The following is an 8,971-nucleotide window of genomic DNA, read 5'->3' as shown; positions in this document are numbered from 1 at the left end:
AGGTCTTTGATCCACTTGCACTTCAGTTTTGTGCAGGGTGACAAGTATGGATCTATTTTCATTTTTCTACATGTAGACATCCAGTTAGACCAGCAGCATTTGTTGAAGATGCTATCTTTTTTCCATTGTATGGTTTTGGCGTCTTTGTCAAAGATCAGGTGTCCATAATTGTGTGGGTTTATTTCTGGGTCCTCTGTTTAATAACGAAAGGCAAGCAGAAGGAAAGCACATTGAGGAATGTAGAAGTTTAAAATTTTACAATAAGTAATCTTAACACCTGAAAATGTACTCAATACGGTAACCACTAAAATGATAAAAATATTTTAAAATGAGTTTTATTAGTATATTAAGTTTTAAAAAAATCATTAAGATCAAGGCATTAACACTTTCTTGGGAACCGAGAAAATTAAGTCCTTAAATCTATAACCAAAATCAATAAATCCTGTATAAGAAAAGAGAAAATTATATAACCTGACTATATAATTAAATGATGTTAGAATATAAAATGCAGACTAATAAATTAGAAGAAAGTAACTTACAGCTACCAAGTAAATTATTTATGCTTAGTTGATAAATATGCCACATTCATAGAAAGATAGGAGATTTTTGGATCAACATTCTTTTTTTGATATTTTAAAATGCTAAGCATTTATTTTTTATCTTTTTTTAATTTTATTTTTCTTATTAGTTACATTTTGTTAACTCTGTGTCCCAGCTGTATCCTGCTCCCTCATTCTCTCCCCAATCCCACACTCCCTCCCTGGTCTTCTCCCTGCCCCTTTCCAAGTCCATTGATAGAGGAGGACCTCCTCCCCTTTCATTTGACACTGTTTTATCAGGTATCTTTAGGGCTGGCTGCAAAGTCTTCCTCTGTGGCCTAACAGGACTGCTCCTTCCCTGGGGGGGTGGCCAAAGAGCCTACCCTTGAGATCCTGTTAGAAATTGTCCTTGTTCCCCTTACTTTGGGAAACTACTTGGTTACTGAGTTACCATGGGCCACATACGAGCAGAAGTTCTAGGTTATATCCATAGATGGTCCTTCGTTGAATGTCAGTCTCAGAAAAGACCCTGTGCCCAGATATATTTGGTCCTTGTAGAGCTCCTATTCTTTCCATATCATACTAACTCCCCTTCTTTCATATGATTCTCTGTACTCTGCCCAGGGTTTGGTTATGAGTCTTAGTGTCTGCTTTGAAATACTGCTAGTTAGAGTCTTTCAGATGCCTTCTGCAGTAGACTCCTGTCATATGTTCAGTGCACATCCCATTTGTCTTTCTCAATGAGGATTGATCATCTTCGCCCATGTCCACTTTCTTGATTTTCTTCTTTAGGTGTATAGATTTCATTATGGTTATCATATCTTGTAGTCTATACAAGTGAGTATATACCATGTTTGTCTTTCTCTTTCTGGGACACTTCACTCAGAATGATCTTTTCTAGATCCCACCATTTGCCTGCAAATTTCATGATTTCCTCCTTTTTGATTGCTGAGTAGTATTCCATTGTGTAAATATACCACAATTTCTGTATCCATTACTCCTTTGATGGACATCTGGGTTATTTTCAGGTTCTGGCTATTACAAATAAAGCTGCTACAAACATGGTTGAGCAAATGTCCTTGTTGTGTACTTGAGTATCTTTTGGATATGCCTAGGAGTGGTATAGCTGGGTCTTGAGGTAGCACTACTCCTAATTGTCTGAGAAAGCACCAGATTGGCTTCCAAAGTGGTTGTACAAGTTTACATTCCTACCAGCAATGGAGGAGGTTTTCCCTTTCTCCACAACGTGTCCAGCATACGTTGTCACTTGAGTTTTTGATCTTGGCCATTCTGATGGGTGTAAGGTGAAATCTCAGGGTATTTTTGATTTGCACTTCCCTAATGGCTAATGAGGTTGAGCATTTCTTTAAGTGTTTCTCTTCCATTCAGTGTTCCTCTATTGCAAATTCTCTGTTTATCTCCATTCGCCATTTTTTAATTGGATTACTAGGTTTGTTGCTTTTCTGCTTCTTTAGTTCTTTATATATACTGGATATTAGCCCTCTGTCAGATAAAGGTTTGGTGAAGATTCTTTCCCAATCTGCAGGCAGTTGTTTTGTTTTGATGTCGGTGTCTTTTGCTTTACAGAAGCTTTTCAGTTTCATGAGGTCCCATTTATTGATTGTTGCTCTTAGAGCCTGTGCTGTTGGTGTTCTGTTCAGGAAGTTGTCTCCTGTGCCAATGAGTTCTAGGCTGTTCCCCACTTTTTTTCCCAACTGGTTTTATGTTGAGGTACTTGATCTACTTCAACTTTAGTTTTGTGCAGGGTGATAAATATGGAATTGTTTTCATTTTTCTGCATGTAGAGATCCAGTTGGTCCAGCACCATTTGTTGAAGATGCTGTCTTTTTTCCATTGAGTGGTTTTGGATTCTTTGTCAAAAATCGAGTATTCATAGGTGTGTGGGTTTCTTTCTGGGTCTTCTATTAGGTTCCATTGATCCTCCTTTCTGTTTCTATGCCAATACCATGAAGTTTTTATTACTGTTGCCTTGTAGGACAGCTTGAGATTGGGGATAGAAATATTGACTGTTTATTATTCAGTCCCCAGGTTGATATTTTCATTTCCTTTGGTTGTCTTCTGGAGATAGACTTAAAGGTGCTTCTTGCTATGTTAAAAACATCAGTTTAGTGTATTTATCTGACCCACACGTCATAACTTTTAGTATGGTACTTTTAGTATCTGCCATTTCTGGGGTAGACATTGACAGAGCAATATCTGAAACCTATTCCTTTTAGTTACTTTATAAAGAAAAATCCAAGGGTCTAGGGTTTAGCACTAAAGCCAGTAATGCATTTCTGCCTAACTTTCCATTGTAAACATGGTAATGGGGGCTAAAAGTAGATGCTGAATATATGAAAAATGGCCAAGCTCCTTTCGTGGCTAATTACCAACAGCTATGCCCACAGAAGAAATGTTACCGTGGACACACTTAAGTTGTTTATAAAGGTTATAAAACAAACAAACAGCTGATACTCATTCAGTGGATGCAGTTTTACCTGTTACTCTCAGAATGTTATGTTAGATTTGCTGAATATATATTTCCTTTCGTGTACAAAATAAAAAATCATATGAGTTTCAGGATGTGACCTGGATCTGGCAGAGCTTAAAAGGATCACAGATGAGATTTTCCTTGATCTTTCCCATTTCATAGACAAATTTTAACTTCTGTCTCCAGTCTGAATTTGATTCAGTTGATTTTCACCTGTTTAACTCTGTTCCTGGATCAGCTGTGGACTGCAAGCTGAAATCTGGACTTCCTGGAAACTGACCTGATTGCTAGCATTTTGGGTGGATCAACTAACTAGATGCTTGGGACTGCCCTATTGCCCAGCCTTTGACTGGCATTTCAGCCTCCCTAGCCCCTGATGCATATGGTCAGTCCAACGGTCAGCATTGAAAAAGCTCCAGAAGACAGATCTTCACCCAAATCCCCCCTAGCAGGCTGAAATGCTAAGTCAAAAAAGGGCTGACTCCCTGGCATTAGCTTTTATCCTCAGAATCTGCTTAGCTGAAATGGAAACTAATATTGCAGCAATTGGGCTAAAAGCCTAGACAGACCCTAGAGAAAAAGGATAATAGTTCTCTTTGGCTTACTACCCCTATATGTACCCTGAAGGGACTCCTACTCTTTTGATTTTTATCTTTGGGCCTTGTATTTTCAATTGCTTAATGGCTTTCATAAAGAAATGCTTGAGAGCATTACATTAATGGTACTCAGATCCCATTATAAAAAGGTAATGTATACAAGGGGTCATATCTGGAAGAACCAAAATTGGGTCTTCAAATGATCATGGGAAAGGGAGAATGAGAGACCAAAAAGATTACAAAATAGCACCTATTATTAAGTCCTGAACTATATGGGTGGAGGAGTCTAGTAGTGCCCTGAGGGGAAGGACCATCTTACTGTATTCTTTCCCCACCCACTAGAGATAACAGTTGCTAGGAAACTGGCCCATTCCCCTAGGGAGGGACACCAGGTCATTACGGTCTGGGGACCTTCCTATAGCCAATCAATTCAAAATGTAGCATTTTGACCAATAGATGCTTGCCAGGCAGGAACTGCCCCTGCCTTGGGCATGCTGGGAGGGACCAGAATCTATATATCACCTAACTAACCTGGGCGCAGCACACTCAGCTCCCACTGCTTCTTGGCAGTGGGTGTTGTGGGCTCAAGCTGCAGCTTGTAATTTACAATAAAAAGACCCTCATGTGTTTTGCAATGTAGTCAATTCCTGTAGATCTTTTGAGGGCTTTTGAACTGGGTGTAACAGATACAGGGGCATGGTACTGATCTATCAAATGAGGGCAGAGAGCAACATATTTTAATAAAAACAGCTTGGGTTACTTGAAAATTTCTGTAGGATGCCCTAGACTAACATCTCAATTAACTGACAGCCAATCCCCCTAGAGGAAGTGTGATTTGTTCACAATAGATGGCCTTTTGGAACTTTATCCACACTGTTATGAGACCTCCTAATAAGTGAATACAAACCATATTGGTCTGTCTGTATTTTAATAACTTCACCAGGATGATTTTTCCTAGTTCCAACCATTTGTCTGAAAATATTGATTTCATATTCTTAGCAGAATAATATTGCATTATGGAAATATTCACATTTTTGCCAAAGGAGATTATCAGTCCTTGGAAGTTGTTGGTACTTTAATCATTGTATTGAATGACAAAGTATCAGGATACGTATTCTTTTAGCCTAGAAGTCCCTCTATCTTCTTCAAATTCCTGGTGATTTGAATTGCAAATCCTGTTGAAGCTCGTCTCTTTACATGTATAGTCCCCAGTGAGGAAATGTGTGGGTGGTGTTAGGAAATAGGGCTTTGTAGGAAACAATAGAAAACAAATTTCTTTTGTTTCCCTAATTTTTTCCAGCCTATTTGTCTTTTGTATACAGGAGGGCTACTGATTTTTGAGTTAATTCTGTATCCAGTCACTTTGTCAAAGGTGTTTATCAGCTGTCAGAATTCCCATGTATAATTTTGTGGTTCACTCAGGTATACTATCATATCATCTGAAAATAGTGATACTTTGACTTCTTCATTTTGTATTTCTATCCCCTTGATCTTTTTCAATTGTCTTATTATTCTAGCAAAGACTTCCAGAACTCTGTTGCAAAGATATTGGAGAGAGTGGGCAGCCTTGCCTTGTCCCTGATTTCAGTGGGAATGCTTTAAGTTTCTTTCAGTTTAGTTTGCTCTGGGCTATAGGCTTGCTGTATATTGCCTTTACTATATTTAGATATGGGCTTTGTATCCCTGAAATTTTATCATGAATGAATATTGGATTTTGCAAAATACTTTTCCCACATCTAAGGAGATTATCATGTGTTCTTTTCTTTCATTTTTTTTTTAATGTGGTGGATCACATTGATTGATTTCCATATATTGAATCACCCCTGCATACCTTGGATGAAGCCTACTTGGTCATAGTGGAAGATATCTTTGATGTGTTCTTGTATTCATTCAGAGACATAAATTACCTTCCTATGACCCTAACCAAGCATCTCAAAGACTTGTAGAAAAAAAAAATGTCAGACCCCAAGAACTCAGGTGGCACCTCTGAATAATCAGTCCTGGCACTAATACTACATTTAGAGGGTTTTTCTTGAGGACACAGCAGCTCTTGTTTCCTAGGCCTAAAACACAGACCCACTTCTCTGTACTGAAGACTCAGTTTTAAATTTAAACCTCAGCACCAAGAGCGTTCTTTGGTGACCCATGTTAGGAAAGAGCTGCAGATTTAGCCATGTCAGCCAAGGCAACCCTGCTGACAGAGGATTTGCAACACTAGTGTTTAACAACACCAGCTGTCAAAAAATATCTTGCCTTCAATTCTCCTTTAACACTCACCTATCATTCTCTGTTTAAGCAAAACCATTCCTAGGAATTGTCAGGTTTGCTTCTCTTTTCCCTGTTCTTAAACATTCAATACCCAAAGTAACAATAGGGTTGGTTTACCAGTTATATTAATAAAAATGTGAAGGTACATTTAGTGAGTATGTGAGTAACTGCTCAGTTCTAAGTCACAACCTACAAAATTTCAGAACCGAGACCACAGTAGGAGACAACCTAGTCATTTGGTACATCCTCCTTAATCCCACATCACTTTGAAGCCTCCATACATAGGAAACTGTTCAATAAAATGAACATTAAAATTTCATTTCCTATCTGACACTGTTACAGAGGTTACAAGTTAAGATGTAGGAGTTGGATAAAGGGATGATATAAAGGCTTGTAGGGTTTCACAACAAAAAGTCACATGTGCCCAGGAGCAGAAATACTGGACACTGAGGAAAGTTTGTTTACTCATTTCCATGGAAACCTCAAGATTCTCTCAGGTGTTGATTGGCTGAGCAGGAAAATGAAGTCATGAAACAAGTTACAGACATTAAGTGTTTCAGGAGCCAGATATTAAAAGAGCCATGTGGACAGCCTGATTGAGAGAAAGGTTCAGCAGCCCTATATGCCTCAATCTGGGCAGCTGAAAGCAAATAACCCAGAGATGACAGTTCATGTGTCCAAGACTCTTAGTTCAGGAAAAGTGTCACATATTTCTTTCAAGTGGCCATTAATAAAGTCACGTGTCCTTGACATGTGACTTTTACATCGTCACAGTTTCTATTACAATTTGTTAAATAAGTCTTCTGTCAAGAATGCATTTACAGGAAAAATGCTCTCTGACAAAGGTAACTCTTTGAGCATTAAGGCATTAAATTGGGACCTTGCTTATATTTTTACAGAGACCATCCAGGATGTCATGTCAGCAAGCAGTCAGTCATTATTTTATAGTCCTTCAGCGGAACTGAGACGTTTCGTACTGAACCACAAGATTCAGTCAGAGAAAGGGAAACTGAAAGAGACAGAGAAAGAGCTAGAGAAATAGGTTCAGAAATAGACCAATATCAACAGAAACAAAGATACAAAGTGACAGAGACCTAGAGACAGAGAGACTCCATTTTTTGGTAACTTTCATTGGCATATCAACCTCAAATTAGGCCCTCCAATAATTTAACTTCAAAAGGAATTATATTTGTTAATATTTTTTATTTTAATGTTTATCAATTACACTTTATTCACTTTATATGCCACTATAACCTCTTCCCTCCCAAACCTACCTTCCTCCCACTTGTCCAAGCATGCCTTTCTCCATGTCCACTGATAGGGGTGGACTTCCTCTCCATCCTTCTTATCCTAGTCTATCAGACTGATTTGGTCACAATAGATGGCCTTTTGGAACTTTATTCCCCATTATTAGAAGACCTCCCAATAAGTAAATACAAAACATATTTGTATTTCTGCATTTTAGTTACTTACCAAAGAACGATTTTCCTGGTTCCATCCATGTGCCTGAAAGTATCTTAATGTCATTTTCTTAGCTGAATAATACTCCATTAAGGAAGTATTCCAGGTTTTTTTCCCCCAAAGGAGATTGTCAGTCCTGTTCTTTAGTCCTCAGAATTCGCAAGGACTTTAATCATGGTATTGAATGACAAACTATGAGAATAAATATGTTCTTTTAGCCTAGAAGTCCCTCCATCTTCTCCCACTTCATGGTGATTTTAATTGCAATGTTCCCTTAAAGCTCTTCTATTTCCATGCAGAGTCCCCAGTGAAGAAATGCCTAGGAAGGGTTAGGAGGTATGGCCTTGTTAGATTGTATAATTTCTTTTGTTTCCCTAATTTCTTTCTTAGCTCTTTTGTCTTTTCTATACAGGAGGGCTACTGATTTTTCTTTAAAGTTAATTTTGTGTCCAGCTACATTTATAAAGGTGTTTATCAGGTGTAAAATTCCCTGGTAGAATTTTTGGGTTCAGTCTTGTATATTATCATATTATCTGCAAATAGTGATACTTTGACTTGTTCATTTCACATTTCTATTCCCTTGATCTACTTCAATTGTCTTTTTCTCTAGCAAGTAATTCCAGAGATGTTGAAGAGATATTGTGAGAGTGGGCAGTCTCAATGGGATTGCTTAAAGTATCTCTCAGTTTATTTGGATGTTGGCTATAGTCTTGTTGTATGTTCCCTTTACTATATTTAGATATGTGCCTTGTATCCATGATATCTTCAACACGTTAAACATGAATGGATGTTAGATTTTCTCAAATGCTTTTTCAGGATCTAAAGAGATTGTTATGTGCTATTTTTCTTTCAGTTTGTTAATATGGTGGATACCATTGATGGATTTCCGTATATTGTACCACCCTTGCATACCTCGTATGAAGCCTACTTGGTCACAGTAGATGATATTTTTGATGTGTTCCTTTATTTGGTCAAAGACATAAAGTACCGTGGTGTGACCATAACCAAGCAAGTCAGAGACTTGTATGAAAAAAAATGTAAAGAAGTAGAAAATACTTAGATGAAGATATAAGAAGTTGGAAAGGTCTCCCATGTTCCCGGTTTGGCAGGCTTAACATAGTAAAATTGGCCATCTAACCAAAAGCAATCCATAGATTTAATGCAGTTCCCATCAAATTACCAACACAATTCTTTACAGACCTTGAAAGAAAAATTCTCAATTTCATATGGAAAAACAAAAAACCCAGAATTTCTAAAACAATCCTCTACAATTAAAGATCTCCTGGAGGTATTTCCATCACAGATTTCAAGCTGTACTATAGAGCAACAGTAATAAAAACTGCATGGTATGGGCATAAAAACATAATGGTGAATCAATAGAACCAAAGAGAAAAACCACACACAATGGACAGCTGATTTTTTTACAAAGATGTCAAAAGCACATAATTGAAAAAATATAGTATCTTCAACAAATGCTGCTGGTCTAACTGGATGTCTAAATGTAGAAATATGCAAATAGATCCACAATTATCACCCTGCAAAAAACTAAAGTCCAAGTGGATCAAAGCCCTCAACATAAAACCAGATGCATTAAAGCAGTTAGAAGAAAAATTGGG

This window comes from Meriones unguiculatus (assembly GCF_030254825.1).
Source record: "Meriones unguiculatus strain TT.TT164.6M chromosome Y unlocalized genomic scaffold, Bangor_MerUng_6.1 ChrY_unordered_Scaffold_42, whole genome shotgun sequence".
NCBI classification, from domain to species: domain Eukaryota; kingdom Metazoa; phylum Chordata; class Mammalia; order Rodentia; family Muridae; genus Meriones; species Meriones unguiculatus.
Note: the sequence above shows the minus strand (reverse complement) of the source record.